This window comes from Gopherus flavomarginatus, chromosome 7, assembly GCF_025201925.1.
Source record: "Gopherus flavomarginatus isolate rGopFla2 chromosome 7, rGopFla2.mat.asm, whole genome shotgun sequence".
NCBI classification, from domain to species: domain Eukaryota; kingdom Metazoa; phylum Chordata; order Testudines; family Testudinidae; genus Gopherus; species Gopherus flavomarginatus.
Genome location: NC_066623.1, coordinates 9,510,982 through 9,532,016, shown reverse-complemented (window position 1 = coordinate 9,532,016; position 21,035 = coordinate 9,510,982). Strand labels below are relative to the sequence as shown.

At 44.7% G+C, this 21,035-nt stretch overlaps 1 long non-coding RNA gene across 2 annotated transcripts in view; it reads right to left on the bottom strand.

Moving 5' to 3' along the window:
• Positions 1-4,208: 4,208 nt before the first annotated feature.
• LOC127055372 (uncharacterized) overlaps positions 4,209-21,035 on the bottom strand; it is a 38,582-nt gene continuing 21,755 nt past the window's right edge. For both annotated transcript variants that reach the window (XR_007775468.1, XR_007775469.1), the window contains one exon: positions 4,209-5,434. This is a non-coding gene — a long non-coding RNA (uncharacterized LOC127055372). The remainder of the gene's footprint in view (positions 5,435-21,035) is intronic.

Sequence of the window (21,035 nt, the reverse complement as noted above, 5' to 3'; positions counted from 1 at the left end):
ACATATATCTGCATTGCAAAACACTGTTCCCTTGTTCTCTTTTACCTGTGTGTATCAGGGCACTTTGAAATAAAATTAGAGCTGAGCCGCTCATGTTCACAGGATTCCAGGAGCTGGGGCTTTAAGAAAACCATAAAATATCATGAGATTTGTGAGACTTGGCAACACTGTGCTGTGTGTGGATATTCTGGCCTGTGGATGGCAGTGAAATCCTTCAGGCAAACCCCTGCCCTGCATTGCATGGCTGCAATAGTGCAGAGTAGGCCTTGGGGAGACATTTCCCTACCGGACTCAACTCATCCAGCGCAGCTTCTGAATGCTTATGATGGTGGTGTGGCAAATGGAGTCCTGGGCACAGCCCTGCCCCCCTCAAAGGGGCTTGTTCTGCTGGTGTGGTGGGGCCCCTGGCTGCGCCCACCCTTGACAGTAAGCTCTAAAGGGAGCACACAGGAAAAATGGGAGCAAGAGAGCTCAGTGCCGGCTGGATGGCTCAAGGGCATGTTGTGTGCCAGGACCAGCAACTCCCCACCCCACAGCTCAAGAAGATAAGGCCTGGGCTTTGCCCTTCAGCTGAACTAGTCACATCTGCCCTCTGCATGCATTTTGGTTTTGTTTAGGTCATAAGAATTTACTGATCTAATCAGGCAAGACAACTGTGTACCTATAAAGCCTATTTGTGCCCCCGCAGCACCAGTACAGAGGCTCACTCAGACGTGAAAACAGTGCGCAGCACATCCGTGGGCATCCCCAGCTGAGGCAGGAGGGATGGAGGAAGCCCAACTGCCCCTTGGAAACTCAGGCTCTTCTCTCCAGGGGGAGGAATTAGCAGGGGGCTTCCCCTTCCATTCTCCCCTCTCCTCCTTCCTTCTCTTCCAGCCCAGAGAGAAACCTTTGCCATGGTCCTTCAGCAAAGGGAGCACCCAGCATTTCCAGTGTCTGAAGCTCGGAAAACAGTTCTTTTACTCTGTTGAGAGACTCTGCATATGTGAGACAGAGGCAGCAAATGACAAGAGCATATTGTTCTATCCATTCAGGAGGTCTCTATGGCAGGTTCAGGGCATCACTCTGCGAAGGCCAGGGACTCCTCCACAGCTAGGCTACTGCTTCATTTCGGCTCTAGCCCCTGCCCAGATTTTGCAAGGGACAGGACTCTTCAGAGGGCCGTCCCCTTTTAGAACTAAGGGTGCAGGTAACCCTTACCACCTGGTACCTTCCTTTCCTCTCCTCAACCGCTGACCATGCTACCTGTCTGCACTCATGTTCCCAGACTAGTGCTCAGGTCGTCCTGGACTAGGGTGGTGAGGAATGGAAAATGCCGAAGAGGACGCCAGATCTCATTCCCTCACACTGGCACAAATCTGGTGTCACTGCACTGACTTCCACAGTTACTCCAGATTTACACCAGGGTAACTGATGTTCGATTTTCAGCCAGTGCCTGGCCTTGGTGATTTTCTCCAGCCTCGTGCCTGGTGATGTAGTGAAAGGATGGATTCATTCTACAGCTGGCTTTAAATGGGAAAGCAGAGCAGGGGCATTGTGAGCGTACAGAGAGCTGCCTTGTAAACATACACATGCCCAAACCTCACTCCCATGGTGTGAGCCTCCAAGATATTCATCAGACATTTTTGCAGAAGGGTGTGGACCACATATGTCTTGGCTTTACACAAAGCCTCAGAAGGGAGCTTTTTTTGGCCTGCATATGGATCTTTATTTTAAGGCACCGAACTGAAAATCACTATTGCTTCGTTCCAAAGCACATTCCACGCCATTTTATTGTTCCAAGGGCTCTTTTTCAACAGCATGCCCCGTGCTTGGATCACAATCTGACTTTTACAGCTTTTTTTTTTTGGTAGCATAATTTAAAAATATCTAACTACTTTGAACTGTCAGAACACCAGACTTAGCTTTATTTGCCAGCATGCGGTTGCTCTAATGTTCACAATGGATAATTGGAGACTGAATTGGCTCCAATTTGAAATTAGCTCCACACTGTGCTGACCGAGCTTTAGTCATGTTATTTTACACCTGTATGGAAGGGGGAATACAGCTGCCTCTTCCTCCAGTGCCTGGTTTGGTAAATTTCCTGTTTTAAAGCACTCAGCAAAGCAAGGCACTGGAGGAAAGACATGTGTTTAACCTCTAATATCAGTGCATTGTATAATGTGCTATCTATGAGACGGATCCTACATCCATATTAAAATACTAGGCCAGATTCTGATCTCCGTAACATGAATGTAAATCCAGTGACTGATTATGGCATGCAAGTGAGCTCAGAATTGGCCTTGATGTGCATTGATGAGACAAGCTTTTACAAAAGAGAGCTCTATACTAAATCCAAAGAAATGATTTCTTGCTCAGTACAATAGGGACAATATTAAAACAACTACTACAGGACTGCAAATCCAATGATACTCACAGCAACATACAGCAGGTAAAACCCTGTCCCCACTGACATCAATGGGAATTTTGCCATTGGTTTCCATGGAGCCAGGATGTCCCCCACTATCTTTGCTGTGCACCTGGAATTCCCACTGCCATCCATGCTGTTTCCATGGCCTCTGTATATAGCCTTTGCCTTAAAGACACTGACCTCGTATGTGGTAAATCAGTAGTGTCTACAGAAGACTGAAATCTCACTAACACAGTTATATGGCCCCCACCATCATAATGCCTGGGCATCTTATTAGCTTCTCGTGTAGTTCGCCTCACCGCAGGGCAGTGCTATTATCCTCATAGAGCAGATGGAGTACTGAGGTACAGAGAGGCTAAGGGACTAACCCAAGGTCATACAGGAAGCACATGGCAGAGCAGGGAATTGAACTGGGCACGCAAAGGTCTAGACTACTAGCCCAGTCTTCCTCTCTAAAGATCCATCTGCTGATTGAAGGGGAAATGGGGTCTAGCATTTGTAATGCTAAACAGAGAGCAAGTACTCCTGGTTCTCCCAGTGACCCACTGTGTGACATAGGGCAAATCACTTGGGGCCTGATTACACTGCTCTACAGCCAAAATGCTTCTGAAATAAATGTAGTCCAACTTTACTAATTCTGGGTCACTGAGAACGAAAATGTTGCTTAAAATTGTTGATTGGCTCTAGTTTTCAAGATATGCTATTGGGTCAATATATACGACCCTTGACTTGGGAATGGCGGAGGATAAGTGAGTTATAAAGGGAAGGGATCTCAATTTAAACCAGAAATGACTAAAATACATCTTTGACTGGATCTATGAATAAATCTATGACTGGGTTTGGACAGTACTTGCTTTTTAGGCAAAACAATGAATGATGCAATCTGAAGCTGGTATTGTGTCATACATGATATGAATTGCATCATGTTATTCCTAGAAGTCATGGATGATGCAATCATAACAAAGCTTACATCACTCTGCTGAACAAATTGCCCTGTATCAGCTCTAGAAATCATACAGTGTCGTGCTCTCTTATTTGTCAGTGTTTGATTTTGCAAAGGGACACATTTCTGTTTAGCCAAAGTGAGCTGAGATGCCTCGTACTTGTGTGAACAGTGCGGATAACTTCTGCTATGTTTGTGGTGAAGTGACTTTTGCATCACAAAAGCGCAGTATAACCACTATGGTTAAGAAAGCCTATCACCTTTATTTTGGCTGCAAAATTGGAGATCAGGACAAGAGGTGGGCCCCACACATATGCTGCAACACCTGTGCAACAAATCTTCGCCAGTGGTTGAACAGGAAAAGGAAATCTATGCCTTTTGCAGTGCCAATGATTTGGAGAGAGCCAACGGATCATACCAGAATTGTTACTTCTGCGTGGTGCCTCCAGTTGGGAAAGGTGTGTCAAAGAAGAAAAAGTTGACTGTGCATTATCCAAACATTCCATCAGCTATACGCCCAGTACCCCACGGAGAAGGACTGCTGGTTCCTGATGCACCAGAATCATTCTCACTTGAGTCAGATGAGGAAGAGGATGAAACTTCTGGTCCTGAACCATCAATGTCACAGGACCCACATTTTCTCCCATCCTCCTCCTCTGAACCACACCTCATAACACAAGGTGAACTGAATGACCTTGTCAGGGATTTGGAACTACCCAAGAGTAAGGCAGAGCTGTTGGGCTCCAGACTACAGCAATGGAATCTCCTGGGAGGCTATCAGGGCAAATGGAGCCCATCAATGCTTGCAGACTATTGCTGGACAGTGACAAGAGATGCTCCATTTAATGAATACAAGAGACAAGCCAAGAAACACCGAGTAGACACTGAATAGGACTAAACTATGTACATAATAGTTTTTTGCCTTTTGTTTCATAATAAATTTTATTTATATAACCCTTTTGCTGATTTTTAAAGTGTTACATAAACAGGACAGGTGAAATATTATCATGTAAAGCAACCATAAACACATGAAAAGACCTAGGTTTACAATTTATGATTAAAACTCTACTATCTACACAATATACATAGATATAAAATGTAAAAACTTAAATATCTTAGAAACAGTAGCCAATTAGTTGTTTTAATTGTCATATTTGAATTCAGCACATCCAAATACATAATAAATATCACATTTTATCTCTGAAGCAGACGACTTCTCAAAAATTGTAGACCAGTGTTATCAGAGGTGCTAGCCACCTAGAGCACCCATTGACTTCAGCTGGAATTGTGGGTGTTCAGTGCCTCTGAAAATCAGGCCCTGACCCTTTGTGCCTCAGTTTACCCATCTGTCAGATACACATAATACCACCAACCTCAAGGGGATGAGAGGCTTAGGGCCTGAACCTCCTTCTACTGAAGTCAATGGCAAAACTTCCATTGGCTTCAGTGGTCCTGAGTCTAGCTTTAATAAATGGACAAAGCACTTTAGGACTCTTGAAATGTTTTATGCTATAGAACAGCCATACACTGTCATGGCGGATGTACCTGGGCCATTATTAGCATTTGTTAAGGCCCTTTAAACAGAAAAGGCAGAAACGTAAGCAATTTCTAAGTAGTTTGTATTCACTTATCTGTGAGAGGCAGTGGCCTAGTAGCTAGCATACTGGCCTAGGAGTCCTGGCTTCTGCCCCCAACTTGGCCTGTGGAGTGACCTTAGGCAAGTCATTTTCCCCATATATGAAATTAGCATAATACTACTTTTTTTGTAAAGGGCTTTGAGATCTCCTGATGGAGAGTGCTACATAAGAGCAAGGTATTATCATCACTGAATCCTGCTCTCAATGAAGTTAATGTCCAAACTCTTCTTAACTCCAGTGTGAACAAGCTCTGGTCCTTACTGATTACAATTCATATTAAACAAGCACATGAATCTGTCATTTGCTGGCCTCACAGAGTTTATATGCAGACAAGCATAATTTACCTTTAAAAGAAATCCTTCTAAAATGCAGGTGCTTCTCTCTTCGAAGTATGCAGCCATGTCAACCACACAGCAACTGCATGTGCTTCACTATCTAGATAGCCTGAAAATATAGAGAGAGGAAAGTCAGAGAAACCAACCAGATAGCACACTTCAGAAAAGACTATGCAATCAGAGCAGGCGGCTATTTTGGCAGATTAGACCATAAAACAGCTTGTTCTATTTCTCCCTCTATTTTCAACTGCTGCAAAGTAACTCCATACTTGGAACATTGTATTCTTCCACTAGATGGTGCTTTGCTACCAAAAAAATATTACCAAGACAGCACATTCTCAAGTTCTTTCCTGGAACAGATTAGGCAAATATATGAAGTCAATACAATTCATCTTTGGGAGCAGAACACTGCCATTTGCTCTGATCAACAGCCAGTCTTATCATTAAAAAACAAAACAATCTAACTGGAAAGGCTCTCTTTTCATAAAATCTCTGGGGGATTCACAACATTTCTATCCTTTCTGAAATTAACGCTCTCATAAAAAGTTGCATGCAGCGTTGGTGTAGTCATGTTGGTCCCAGGATATTAAAGAGACATATTAAATACAGACATATAGAGATATTAAGAGAGACTCACCCACCATATAAAAAGTTGTGATTTCACAGAATTATCAAGGGGAACCAGCAGCTATTGTAGCCTCACACAAAAGACTCCCCTCCAAAACTGTTGCATTTTGGTCTCCAGAAGTAAGGTTAACACTTGTGATCTCAGGGTCGGGAGTTGTTAATGGAGGACATTTACTTTCAAAGTCCCCCCTTGGAAGAAATCCAGCATGCAGGAAGCCCCAGGAATTTCCCGTTCAAAGAGGGTGCTGACATGCATCATCTAACTACAGTTTTCTTACCATTTTTAAAGCTAAAACATCAAATACAGAGAATTGGTCAACAGTGGCCATATCAACTGACTGCAAAGAACTACAAAAGGATCTCACAAAACTAGGTGCCTGGGCAACAAAATGGCAGATGAAATTCAGTGTTGATGAATGCAAAGTAATGCTCATTGGAAAACAATGCCAACTATAGAAAAAAAAATGTTGGGGTCTAAACTAATTGTTACCACTGAAGAAAAGAGATCTTGGAGTCATTGTGGATAGTTCTCTGAAAACATCCACTCAATGTGCAGCAGCAGTCAAAAAAGCGAACACAATGTTGGGAATCATCAAGAAAAGGATAGATAATAAGACAAAAAATATCATATTGCCTCTGTATAAATCCATGGTATGTCAACATTTTGAATACTGCATGCAGATGTGGTCACCCCATCTCAAAAAAGATATATTGGAATTGGAAAAGGTTCAGAAAAGGGCAATAAAAATGATTTAGGGGTATGGAACAGCTTCTGTATGAGGAAAGATTAATAAGACTGGGACTTTTCATCTTGGAAAAGAGACAACTAAGGGGGGCTATGATAGAGGTCTATAAAATCATGACGGGGGTGGAGAAAGTAAATAAGGAAGTGTTATTTACTCCTTCGCATAATACAAGAACTAGGGGTGACCAAATGAAATTAATAGGCAGCAGGTTTAAAACAAACAAAATGAAGTATTTCTTCACACAACACAGTCAACCTGTGGAACTCCTTGCCAGAGGATGTTGTGAAGGCCAGGACTATCACAGGGTTCAAAAAAGAACTAGATAAATTAATGGAGGATAGGTCCATCAATAGCTATTAGCCAGGGTAAAGATGTGCCTCAAATTGGTAAACCGATTCCACCGTATGCAAAAATTGTCCAAGGCCCTTCAGAGTCTTATTCCACATTCCTTGACCGACTTCAAGAAGCAATAGATCGCTCCCCAAACTTGACAGCCGAGGCGAAAACAGCCGTTGGGCTTGATCTTGCCACGCAGAATGCCAACGCCATTTGTCGTCGTATCCTAGCCACCCTGCCAAAAACTGCTTCCTTGACTGAGATGGTGGAGGCCTGCAGCAGAGCGTCAATATATGAAGAAACAGATAAAGCAAAAATACATGCAAAGGCCCATGCATCCGCGTTGGCGGTAGCCCTTAAGCCTTTGGTGAGACCCGGTAAGCCTTCCCGCCCGTCCGAAGTTTGTTTTGCTTGCGAAAAGCCGGGGCATATGAAAAAGGATTGCCCAAATAAGAGTGCGCGGGCGGGGACCGAAAACACGACAAAGGCTTTTGCGGGAACCTGTAATCGCTGTGACAAATTTGGACACCGTGCGTCTGAGTGCCGGTCTCGTTTCAAGAAGGACGGTACACCGCTTCAGGGAAACGGGACGCGGAGCGCCCGCCGGGGGGGCGCAAAGATACAAGTATCTCCCAACCCCAAGCCGGTTGTTTGGAATACCTCACAGAAGCCACCCGAGGAAGTGCCGGAGTGGACTTGGCCACAGCCGCAGATGTAACGTTGGATAACGATAAGGTGCAAGTCGTTCCCTCGGTAGTGAATGGCCCCCTGGGATACGGACTTAGTGCTCTTCTAATCGGCCGTTCCTCTATGTCTAAACAAGAAATCTTTGTGCTACCTGGCCTTATTGATGCGGACTATACTGGAAATATCGGAATAATGGTCCGGGCCCTCTTTCCTCCAGTTAATATTGCAGCTGGCACTCGTATCGCTCAGCTAATCCCATTTCGCAGTTCCGTGCCAAAGACTAAATTAACGGAACGTGGCCCTCATGGATTTGGCTCTACAGATTCTCCACAGGTAGCTTTTGCCATGACAGTATCTCAACGTAAACCTTCCCGGATGGTGTGTCTACATGGCCCTGATGGCCGCCAGATCCAACATGATGCCCTTTTGGATACTGGAGCTGATGTGACTGTTGTCCCGATTCAGTTTTGGCCCGACTCCTGGCCCTTACAAGATGCCGCAACCTCGGTTAGGGGCATTGGTGGATCCCAACCCACTCACATCAGTACGTATTATATCACAATTTGCAACGATAAGGACCCTGCTACAACTGCAAAGGTGCGTCCTTATGTTCTTTCTGCTCCCGTCTGGCTCTTAGGCCGTGACTGTTTAAGTCAGTGGGGAGTCGTTTTACAAAACTCACCTTTTGCTTAGCGGCCATTGAGGGGCGGCCGATCCTACGGTTAGAATGGTTAACCTCTACTCCAGTGTGGGTCGCTCAATGGCCGTTACCAGCTCATAAGCTCGCCCATGTACACGAACTGGTTCAAGAACAACTTGAAAAGGGTCACCTTGAACCCTCTTTGAGCCCCTGGAATACTCCAATTTTTACTATCCCCAAAAAGTCGGGAAAATGGCGTCTGCTGCATAATTTGCGAGCAATAAATGCAGTTATGAAAAATATGGAAGCCCTCCAGCCAGGCTTACCCACCCCTACGATGCTTCCGCGCGGCTGGCCTTTACTCATAATTGATTTAAAAGACTGTTTCTTTACAATCCCTCTTCACCCTGACGACAGGGATAAATTTGCCTTCTCAGTTCCTTCCGTAAATAAAGCTGAACCTGCTCAACGATATCAATGGACAGTGCTTCCGCAAGGCATGAAAAACTCACCCACCATCTGCCAGTTTTATGTAGCCTGGGCATTACGGCCCCTTCGTTGTGCACATCCCGATTGGCTTATTTATCATTATATGGATGATATCCTTTTTGCTGCAGCAACTCTTAATCCTGAAACAGCTATTTCGGAAATTACTTCTGTATTGCAGTCTGCTGGCCTCACTATAGCTCCGGACAAAGTTCAGCGACAAGCACCTTATTTTTATTTAGGCATGCGCATTACGGATTCCATCGTGCGACCTCAAAAACTGACTTTTAATCTCACCGTTCACAATCTGCATGATGTCCAACGTCTGGTCGGCGACTTACAGTGGGTCCGTGGACTTTGCGGCATTTCTAATGAGGACCTTGCTCCCCTTCTTCAACTTCTTAAAGGAGGCCGTGATCCAGCTGAACCTCGATCCTTGCAACCGCACCATAAAGCTGCTCTTTGTACTATTGCCGATAAGATCACCCTTCGGTATTCCGGTCGTATTCTTCCGGGATCGCCTGTGTCCCTGGCAATACTCTCCAGAGATACCTCCCTGGAGGCGCTACTTTTTCAATGGCTTCCTGATCTTTCTGATCCCCTTGTTTGCCTTGAATGGATTTTTCCCTCTTCCCAACTTTCCAAAACGGTTACCACTCGACTAGAGGCTATTGCATCGCTTCTTATGACCGCTCGCTCCCGTACTGTTGCAATTACGGGAGCTGATCCTGATGTTATCTATGTGCCTTTTAATGCTCCGTTATTGTCTCACATTCTTGCTACTGATGTTTCTTTTGCTGTTGCCTTATTAAGTTATACTGGTCAACTTACCAATCACTATCCCCCTCACCGCCTTTTATCAGTGACCATTCCTTTGGAAAAGGCAGTCATGCGACAATCTTCCCCTGTCCAGGAACTTACTGTGTTTACTGATGCAAGCGGCAAAATGGCTCGCGCCGCCATTTTGTGGTATACTGCCGGTGCCTGGCATCATGAAATGGTGGTCGCTGAGGGATCTCTGCAAGTTTTGGAATTTCAAGCCATTATCCGTGCCTTTGCTAAGTGGCCTACCACCCCCCTTAATATTGTTAGTGACTCCCTTTATGCTGTGGGTGTTACAAGCCGCTTGGAACGTTCTCTTTTGAAACAAGTGCCTAATCCTGTCCTGTGGCAGGCCCTTTTAAAACTTTGGCATTTACTTGATGCCCGTTCCTGTCCGTATTTTATTACTCATATTCGCAGTCATTCTGGTATTGTGGATGGTCTGGCCCAGGGCAACGCCATTGTTGACCAATTGGTTGGTTCAGTCCATGTCCCTAATTCTTTTGCTCAGGCTCGTCTTTCACACGACTTTTTTCACCAGTCCGCCCGTGCCTTAGCCAAACAATTTAAGCTTCCATTGTCCACTACCCGTGCCCTTGTGGCCTCTTGCCCTAGTTGCCAGCAACATGTTTTACCCCCTTCTCTTGCCTCCGGTGTTAACCCTCGCGGTTTGTCCTCCTTACAAATTTGGCAAACTGATGTTACCCTTTTTTCTGAGTTTGGCTCCCTCAAATATGTTCATGTTACAGTGGATACCTTTTCAGGATTTATATGGGCAACAGCATTGGCCAGTACTGGCTCCCGAGATGTTATCAAACATTGGCAGGTTTGCTTTGCTGTTATGGGCATTCCCGCGTCCATTAAGACTAACAATGGTGCTGGATATATTTCTCGTCGTACAGCTCACTTTCTTTCTCTATGAAAAATTTCCCATGTTACCGGTGTGCCTGGCAACTCCACCGGCCAAGCTATTGTGGAACGCTCTCATGCCTCCCTGAAACTTCTTTTGTTAAAACAAAAAGGGGGAGTTGCCCCCGATGCTGATCCATTGTCCCGTACACCCCATGCTCGCCTTTTAAAGGCTTTATATGTGCTTAATTGGCTACAGGTGGGACCCCATAATGTCCCATCAGTTATGCGGCACCTTGCTGGTGCCACGGGCCAAGATTGTCGGTTGCCCCGTCCACAAGTCCGATGGTTTGATTATACAGATCAAAAGTGGCAAGGTCCCGCGGATTTATTAACATGGGGAAGGGGTTATGCTTGTGTCTCTACTGTTACAGGTCCTAAATGGCTGCCCGCGAAGTGGGTTCGACCGTGGCTTGCCCGCAGTAACCCGGAGCAACCACCGAGTGACCCGCCGAGTGACCCGGAGGACACAAACCAGGACGACGATATTCCAGACCTTCGTTTTCTTTTTATTTGAGATCAAGATGTGTTGGATAATTGAATTATTGTTTTGTGTGATTTTAGTGCCTGCTGCAGCTGCGCCGGATTTAAAGCAGCGCTTGCGCTATAATATTTGGGTGCGGCTGGCTAATGTGCTTAATCAATCTGAATTCTGCTTAACTGTTGCACCCAATATGCATGGCTTGTTGGGCACATGCCTTGTGCCTGTTTGCAAAGCCCCTGAGAATTTACCTATATCGAGATCTTCTGGTTTGTGTAATTTGCAGTGGTATCGGACAGCGTCTAATAAATCAGTGATACAATATACCACGCTTATAGACTGGGGTACCCCCAGTTATTCTCTTCGCCCGGATGCTGTGCAACTTTATACCCCCTTTGTTGCTAATCATCCCAATAATACGTGTGCACGTATGGTAAATTGCTCCAACCACCGCCCAACAAAAGGCTGTCTATCTACTGGGCCAGCACGATGAAATTGTACAACCCTTCAAAATGTAACCAGTAACTATGCTCATGTCCCTTTGCCTAGTGGGTGGTTTTTTACCTGTGAAAGTCGTACGTTTAATTATGTTCCTGCCAATTTATCTACCGCTCAGTGTTGTCTTAGCCGCCTGGTCCCTATAATGCCTTCAGCAACTTTGCTTGATCGAGCCACCCATTCACGAGCTAAACGAAGTGCTTCCCCTTTGACCCCTAAATGTAATGGGAATGTAACCCTGCTTAGTAAGGCTGAATATGTTTCTTTAGCTGCTTCATTGGTGGGTCTTCCGGGCTTGGCAGTAGGATATGGGAGAAATTTGGCCGAGCTTGCCTGTTTATTGGCTAAAACCATTAATACCACATCTAGTGCTATTGGATTATTGAACCAGGAACAGCAGGAATTGCGGCATGCTGTCCTGGATAATCGAGCGGCTATTGACTTTTTGTTGTTGCAAAAACATTTGGGATGTGAAGCTGTAAAGAAAATGTGTTGTTTTAATTTGACTGATAATAGTAATCGTATTCAACAGCAAATCGCTATGCTTAAAGCTTATGCGCTAAGCATAAAACAAAATAATGATCCCCTGTGGGCTTGGCTCGCAGGTTTTGGTTGGCCCAGCTGGCTTGTGTCTTTGGCTCATACATTTATTATTGTTTTGCTGGGCATCCTGTTATTGATACTTTTTATTCCTTGCATAATTCAGTGTATTCAGCGCAGCTTGCAGCGCCTTGTAGACTCTGCATTTAATAAAAAGGGGGGAATTGTGGGCAACTATCGTGTATTTTAGGCCGCAATTTGTCAAGTCAGTCTGGAAAAATACTGGGACCCTTGCTATAATCATGTGACTGTCTGAGTTTTATCTGACCTTGCATAGTACAGTAAACAGGGCCTTTTATGGTGCCTACAGGATTGTTGCTTTGTGCATGCTGCGCGCGTGATAGTATGCTTTTGTCCAATTATATGATTAGTATGTACAACGTCAGTATGCATGGCTAGTCCTTATGTAACTGAAATTAACTATATAAGGAGGTAGAAGTAAAAATAAAGAAGAAGATTTTTTACTTGCTTACAGCTGTGTTGTGTGAGAATTTTCTGTGCTCCGCATTGAGACACCACACACTAGATACAAGTGACACTACAAAGATAATTATACTCCATGTCACTGATTTCTCCTCCATCAGAAAGCTGACTTGCAAGGCCACAAAATTTCCTACTGCTTAGCAGTGGGATGACATCATAAATAATAAGCTCTTATATAGCAGTTTTCACTTGCAGCTCTCAAAGTGCTTTATAAAATATCACGACCCCCATTTTTCAAATAGGGAATCTGAGGCACAGAGGCGAAGTGATTTTCCCAACACCAGACAACAGGTTAGTGGCAGAGTTGGGACTAGACACAAAGTCTGTGAGAGGTAGAGAAAAGAAAGAGTCAGAGCATGAAAAGATGGGGGCAGGCCATAAAAGGGAAATGATTAAGGGCTAATTAAAATAGGGCTTGGAAGGAAATAATTAAGTGAGATGAGACATTTAATAAGTCATATATTTTTAAATAATCTTGTTCTGTATCCAGTCCCCAATCCCTTCTTGTACAGATTCCTGTCTGTTAGATTAGAAAGGCTCACCAACAGGGACCCATCCCCTTCCTGTACAGATGTTTGTAAAGTTGCATTCATGGCAATTTTGCATTTCATTTTCCTTTTAAAAAAATGGGGGATAGGGAGGGAGGCAGGAAAAAAAGGACTTGCTCTTACTTCAAAATGTCACTATGTAACGAGCTCTGTAGGCTTTGAAGGGACCCCCACACACACACATCCCCATGGAAGCAAATAAAGTGGGGGCTGGATTTGGTCACTTCCTTGTGATTGCTATTGTTTGGCTCGCTGGACTGCTTGGTTACCAGGGTAGATGCCCATTGGTTAACTCTCAGATGGCTGTATCTTTGCAGGGGGAAAAGATAAAGGGTAAAACTTTCCATGGCTCCAAAGTGACTGAGGTGTTTAAGCGCCATTCAAAGTCATTGGGATTCAGGTGCCTAAGTCATTTGGCAATATTGAAAATTTTATCCCAAAACCTTTTTTATTTCTTGAAAGCTCTGAATGCAGCAAAAATCTTGCAGAGAGCCCCAGGATTGCCCAAAGGTAGATCTGTATTCAGTCCCCATTTCACAGATGAGGAAAGTGAAGCACAGAAAGCCCAAGGGTACGTCCAGACTACCTGCTGGATTGGCAGGTAGCAATTGATTTATCAGGGTTCGATATATCGTGTCTCGTCTCGACGCAATTTAGTGATCCCGAATGTGGTCTCATCGACTCTGGAACTCCACTAGAGTGAGCGGCGGTAGCAGCGTCAACAGGGGGAACAGTGGCCGTCGATCCCACGCCGTGAGGATGGGAGGTAAGTCGAAATCAGATACGTCGACTTCAGCTACACTATTCCCATAGCTGAAATTGTGTATCTTACATCGACACTTCCCCCTAGTGTAGACCAGGCCTAAAGCTTGGGTTTTCAAAGAGGCCTGAATTTCGCCCCTTGTGCCTTTGAATCTCTCCCCATAAATCACTTGCTAAAGGTCTCACCCAGTGAGTCGGCAGTACAGCTGGGAATGAAACCTACCAGGGACTAGATGTTTCTTTCAAAGAAACAAAGAGCAGGTAGATGCCCCACTCCCATTGACTTTCACTGGGAGTTGAGTCCCTAACTGTCCTTTGTGCCTTTGAAAACCTCCCCCTATGTCTCCTGACCCATCTCTGCTTCTCTCTCCACTGGCCATTTTGCCTCCAGGCTACCATGAACTCTGCAATACAGTCACTAAAACCCAACCACCTCTGGGGTGGGGAGCAAGACATCTTTAAACAGCAAGCAACTACAACTTCACAAGCATTCTAGCCATTTTGGGAGGGAGTGTGTAATCACCCCCTCCCAGCTCAGACAAGATGCTCGTGCCTCTGTGCTGCAGAACAACAGACTAGAACTTTATCAAGGCATTTGAGTCTGCAAGCTAATCTGCTTATTGCTCCCTGGCTGAGGAGAATATGGTCTGTTCCTTTGGGGAAAGGGGCAGGGGACAAGGAGGGAGGGAGGGAAGGAGAAGCTTGGAAAAGGGGGTGGGGTAGGAACATCATGAGAGGAGAACACAACTTCAGTTTTAAGATGTGTCATGTATCGGGGTGGGGGGAGAAATGTCCTTTGTCTGGTAGCACGTTCACATAGCCTTGGTTCTGCCATTAACAGGTGCTGGCTAGGCTCCTGTGCGGCTGCCTCTCTGTCGATAATGCCCATTAGAGGGTCTGGTATGATCAATGTTTAACGTAACTGAATTCTCACACTAGCTATATCTTATCACAGGCTGCGAATTCCTTCAGCTAGCATTTCCATAGAATGAGTTTTAGAAACATATACCAGCCTGAGAGATAGCTAGAGCAAACAGGGCCCGACCCACGGCATGGCAGGGCTAATCTCAGCATTTAACTGTACTGGAGGGCTAAAGAGGTGGCACTTTAAAAAAAATCTTTGAGAAAAAACATACAGTTCATTGTGAACTGTTTCCCTGGCCTTTGACTCTGACAGTGGTCCAGCAGCCAGAGAATGGGGCTGGAAGTCTGGGAAACTGGGCTTTACTCCTGGCTCTGCCAATGAGTTGCCATAAGTCTTGGGTAGTTGCAGAGAGTCCATCACCTCAGCATCTAGGCTGTGTGACCTTGGACCAGTCATTCAAGCTCAGCAAAGTGCTTGGCGATCTCTGGATTAAAAGCACTACCTGCCACAGGGCAGAGACGTGTGTTTGTACAAGACTCAGCGCAATGGAACTTGATCCTGATTGCAGCACTTGGATGTAATACAAGGAGCAGCAATTATGGCGGGGTTGCCATAGGGGCTGGGAACCTCTGTGCCTACTGGGGACCTGCAGATGGCCTGCAAAAGCAGTGAAGTATTACTCCTGATTAACACATAAGAATAGGGTTGCCAACCCTCGAGGATTGGCTTGGAATCTCCCCGAATCGGCATTGATCTCCTGGTGACCATTGAAAGCAATCCAGGAGATTTTAATAGGATATTTTAAGAAAATGACATTATACTATGTTGGGGAAAATAATCTCCTGGAATAGCTTCAGTCAGAGTTGGCAGCCCTACATAAGAAGCATCATAAGAACAGATCCTCAAAGGTATCTGGGTGCCTAGCTCCCTGCTTAAATACCTGAGGAGCTGGGCCATTGGGCCAAAGTATTTGGTCGTGCCATGAGTGCAGGGGACTGGACTGGATGACCTCTCAAGGTCCCTGCCAGTCCTAAAATCTATGAATCTATGAAAGGCTGGTTTCCACTGCGTGGTACCAAGGGACTCAAATGCATTCTAATCACAATGTCAGTGAGGAGGGGCCAGCTGCAGAAGGGGTGGAGCCAGCGAGCAGCATACTCCTCTAGGATAATCATAGATATTCACATGGATTTTGCCTTGGAAACTAACACTGCTCCCTGCAGCATTAACTTCCAGTCACAGCTTCTGCTCTCCCAGCTATGCTGCCATGGGGCAGAAGGAGCCTTAGGGCCTCATGAGAAGGGGCTAACACTCTAAGGGCCATGGTGTTGGCGCTGGGATTCCTCAGGCTCACAGTTAGGAAGCTGCGCTCTCTTCCCACTCAGGAGACAATGCCTCCGGCTGTCAGCATGGTGAACTGCGTGGACATTTGGAAGGATCCCCCATGCCGCCAATGGGTTTGTGGTTCTGGAAGGGAATCATCCGGCTCACTAATTGGAACCAAAAGAATTCATGCCAAATAGTGAAATCCAGCCGCCTATTGTGGCCTGATTTTCAGGGGTGCTGAGCAGCTGTAGCTCCCACTGACCTCAGAACCTCTGAAATTCAGGCCATTTCCAGGTAGGTACCTAAATATGAAGTTAGGAGCCTCGGTCCGGGTAGGTTTCAACATTGCAGCCTAAACTTGCACATTTCAGTTCTGATGTGAACGTCGCAGTTCACCTTTAGTTAATTTGCCCAAATTCCTTATCCAGGCAAAACTCCCACTGACATGAAGCACCGTAAGCTACTCACCTGCCTGGGGAACGTGGCAACCTATGGAGAGCCAAGGCAAATATTACACCATATTTCCCCCAATGGGAGATTTGGGACCTTTAATTGGGAAGAGTAGAAAAATGCTCCTGTGTGGACTGCATGTGTAGAAGGATTTCACCTGGGCCAGGGCTGTCAGCAAGGGACTATTTTAAAACACAAAATGTGGCAGGGAAAGAGCCATCGAGACACCCTGCTTGGGAGGGTTTCTGTATACAAACAAGTATATGGCATTACATGTGGGGACTCACGCTGGCTTCCCATGGAGAACAAAGCAGGTGAACACAATAAAATGAAGTCTTCCAGGAAGGGGGGGAATCTTTCTAATTACCCAGGTGGATTTTTATTGTAATGGAGCCAGCAATGCAGGATTTGACGCTGGGGGTCTGAATGTATCACTTGCTAAGAACAATATAACCAATGTTGTTTTTATCCAGCTTTCCACCACCCAGGTGCATGGGTTGGGTTGGTTTTTTGGATACATTGCTGGAAATGCTAGAGCCCTGACCACACTAGTACTAGTTGGCTGCACCAGTGCTGAAGCAAAGATACTGGATTTTCTAGTGGGCCTGGAGACACAGCCAGTCAGATTGCACTGAGGCCATGGTGGTGGTTGCAGGACTGGTATTGCTTCTGCCACATGTTTCAGAGGTGCTCCTCAGAATCTAATGGCTACAATGATCTGGGACTAGAGACTTGGGTTCTACTCCCAGCTTTGGGACTTTCTCCCAGCCTGTAGTTTGTCTTGTCTATTCAGTTTGTAAACTCTTCAGGGCAGGGACTGTGCGTAGTTAAACAATTATCACAAAGAGACTCTTGTCTTGGTTGGGACCTCTAAGTGCTACTGCAATATAAATACAAAGTCTCTAGTGCTGGGTGAATTCTCCACACTGTTCACTATCTGACTAAAACACCTCCAGCTCATCTGTCCGATCAGAAACTACTGTGCCATCAGCCTCCAGTTAAAACTACATGGTCAGCTTAATTCAGGATCAACAATTAGGTTTTTGGAAACATGGGTTAAAAATCCTAATATGAACAGAAACATCTTCATTAATATTTCAGCGAAAAACACTATTGTTCCAGTCAGTACAGTCCTTTCAGCTGAGCCTGAAGTTATAGGCATCTCCCTGATAAGAATTATCCTCATTTAGAGATGGGTTCAAGTCATAACATATGTAGATGGATCCAGATTTCATACACACTAGAATCCAGAACACAGGCTGTTTTCTACAGCCCATTATAAAGAGAGGAGCTATTTACAAACTCCATGTGGGAATTCAGATTTTGAATACCTCTGATTGCAGGAGTGTTTGGGTCTTGATTTTCGTTCAGGCCCATCTCTTCAAGACCTCTGAAACCTTCTCCTCCTCTCCCCCATCCTGCTGCACCCCACATCCACTCCCTCCAGGCACTTTTCCACACTTAATATACAGTTTGTAAAATTATTGTTCAAAAAGGAAACAAAATTGGGTTAACCTGATAGTTACACCATGCCAGATAGTGGCTCCAATTCTCCTTTTCCTTTATTTAACCGTAGGGCCCAAAATTCTGCTATCACACATGTGAAAGCCCAAATGCTCAAAATGCTGATCCACTACAAGATGCAAAGTTTACTTTCCAGTCCAGCTGGACCAACTGTGACCCAGATCTGAACCCAGATCCCAACCCAAACTACAGTGCCTCCTCAATAGGAGTCTGTCTATCTCAACAAAAACAACAACCCTTTCATGGTTGCACAGGATTCCACCTATCAGATTTCTGAAATGTGGCCTTTAGTTTCCTGGTGAAAGACAGAAAAATTGCAATGAAATGCAATCTCACAAAATACACCCAAGAAGGAAGGCAGATCTGGGTGACAAAGCACACACTAAAGTCAATAGGGCACGCAGGCGTAAGTACAGGCTGCATGTTTAATGAATGTCACAGCTGGTAGGGAACGTGTCCATATATTTCATTACACTGATTATCTCCTGTGCCAAGGGCTGTGAGAAGCCCAGACCATGAGTGGATTAACAAACCAAAACAGTAAAAAAAAACCCAGAAACACCATATTAACATTTTATCAGTAAAGTCAACAGAATTCAGCTGAAACTCAACAATATCTACCAAACCACAGTGTTCTCTGGATCAATTGTTTCCAGTGATACCTGAAACCAATATGAACCTTACTTGGTTTCATTGCAAACTTGAAACTGAGACTCAAGACTGGTTCTCGGCATCCTGCTGCCCAACATAATGGACGGACATTTGCCAGTTTATCAACCCACAATCACCCAGACCACACTAGACATTGAACATTTTGCTGCACCCAGTTGGTTGCTTGTTGCCTTAGGCTCTGCGCAGACTGGGCATGTCAAAAGGTTCATCCAACCTCTTCAAGTGAAAATGGGTTTTAATATATAACAATGTGAAAGTAACCGAGTTTTGCTTTGAGAGACAAGGTGGGTGAAGTAATACCTTTTATTGGATCACCTTGTCTCTCTAATATCCTGGTACCGAGACAGCTACAACAATATTTTATATGACTTTTGCTTTGACATTTTAGGTTTATCTGAAGCTAAAACTCAAAGCAGATTTCTGGGTGACACCAAAACCAGGAAGATTGAACAGTCAGTGCTCACACAGGTGTTAGTGAACTTCACCCATGCGTGAGACTTAGGGATGTAGTGATTAGAGCACGATGCTTAGTTTCAAAATACCTGTGTCCAGTGGAGCTTTGTTACATATATTGTGTCCTTCTGCAAGTCATTCCACCACTCCTTGCCTTGTTTTCCCCACCTGTAAAATGGAAATAATTCTAGTTACCCTCTTTTGCTTTGAGATCTATGGATGAAAAGCTTGAGAAGTGCAAAGTATTATTGTTACTATAAATATCTGGGGAAATCTCTCATGCCAGTCAAGTGACTCGAGCTCCCTTCACTTTTACAATGGAGGTAGGATCGGGAGAGAGAGGGAGAGTTCTACAAAAATGTGAATATTTCAGTTCTACCCATTTATGTCTTCATAGTCTTATTCTTGCCCTGAACGGCTTGTGATCACACACTGAGGCAGGTTCTGCTTTGAGCTATGCTGCTGTAAATGGAGAATAATTAATTGGAGCTGGCAGGCTTGTAAGAACAGGTTCTCTTGTTTGTCAGCAATAGGGTAATCAGACAGCAAGTGTGAAAACTCAGGACAGGGGTGGGAGTAATAGGAGCCCATATTAAAAAAAGCCCCAGATATCGGGACGGTCTCTATAAAATTGGGACATCTGGTCACCCTAGTCAAAAACCAGACTAGATGATAAAAGTTATAGGAGATTGAGATCCATGTGTTTTTAAGAGTAGACGGTGTTATTAATATCCCAGGCAGGCAAGGACATGTGTGGTTTGAATGTAGGATTTTTAACCTGACAGAGACCCTTTCAAATAACACAATCTTCCTCAGAAGAGCGCCACACCCCTACAAGCTATTTTTCTATCACATGGTTAGGAGGATCAAGTATGAATTGAGGTAACTGATGCTCCAAAATCTTTGAGTTGCACAATCTCTCTCAGATAATGAACACTAACATGCCTGCATAGATAGTGGCACTGAAAACAAGAAAAGGCAGCTGTATATAAAAATGCATCATATAATCCAAGCTATTATACCTGGGCTTAAATGACTGAGCTTCTCTAAATACACTGGCGACACTTTAGTCTTAATGCACTGCCCTTCTGCAGCTCTGTACAAGGAAGATGTCATTTCAGGATGTTAATAGTTAAAACGCTGACTCAGGCCCAGTTTTGTCATCCCCACAGGAGTACACTAGGGCTGTGAACGCTCTGTGCTCATGAAGAGATATTTTTATTTTGCATTCATTACATTCGCACCAACCTACAGTTATAATCCTTAAATTGCAAAATTGTTGTTTGCAGCTTTGCTACACTGGCTCCAAGTCTCCCTTACACATGACCTAGGTGATATGTCTTCTGTTGCTAGCTAATAATCCTGGCGCCGAGAGGTAGAAATGATCTTTTCCTTCTGCTTTCCAAAGGAGCAGGGAGCTGACCCATATGTGTATTTGTGGGAGTGAGACACTTACAGACACAGTGAGATGCAATTAGATATATTTTTGCTAAGTGTTTCATAGATATAAGGTAGCCTAACTAATCCATTGCAATTCTATGGGGCCTTTCATTTGAAGATCACCAAGCACTTGGCACACATTTAGTTACTAAACCAACAACATACCCTAGAGGTAGCTAATCATCATAATCTCCATTTTATACATGGGGAACACTAAAGAAGAGAGAGAGAGAGAGAGAGAGAGAGAGAGAGAAAGACTGAATGACTTGCCCATAGATACACAGTAAGTCAGTGGCAGACCCAGGAATAGAACCCCAGAGTACCTATTAAGAAAGGCCGGCTGTCACCAATAGAC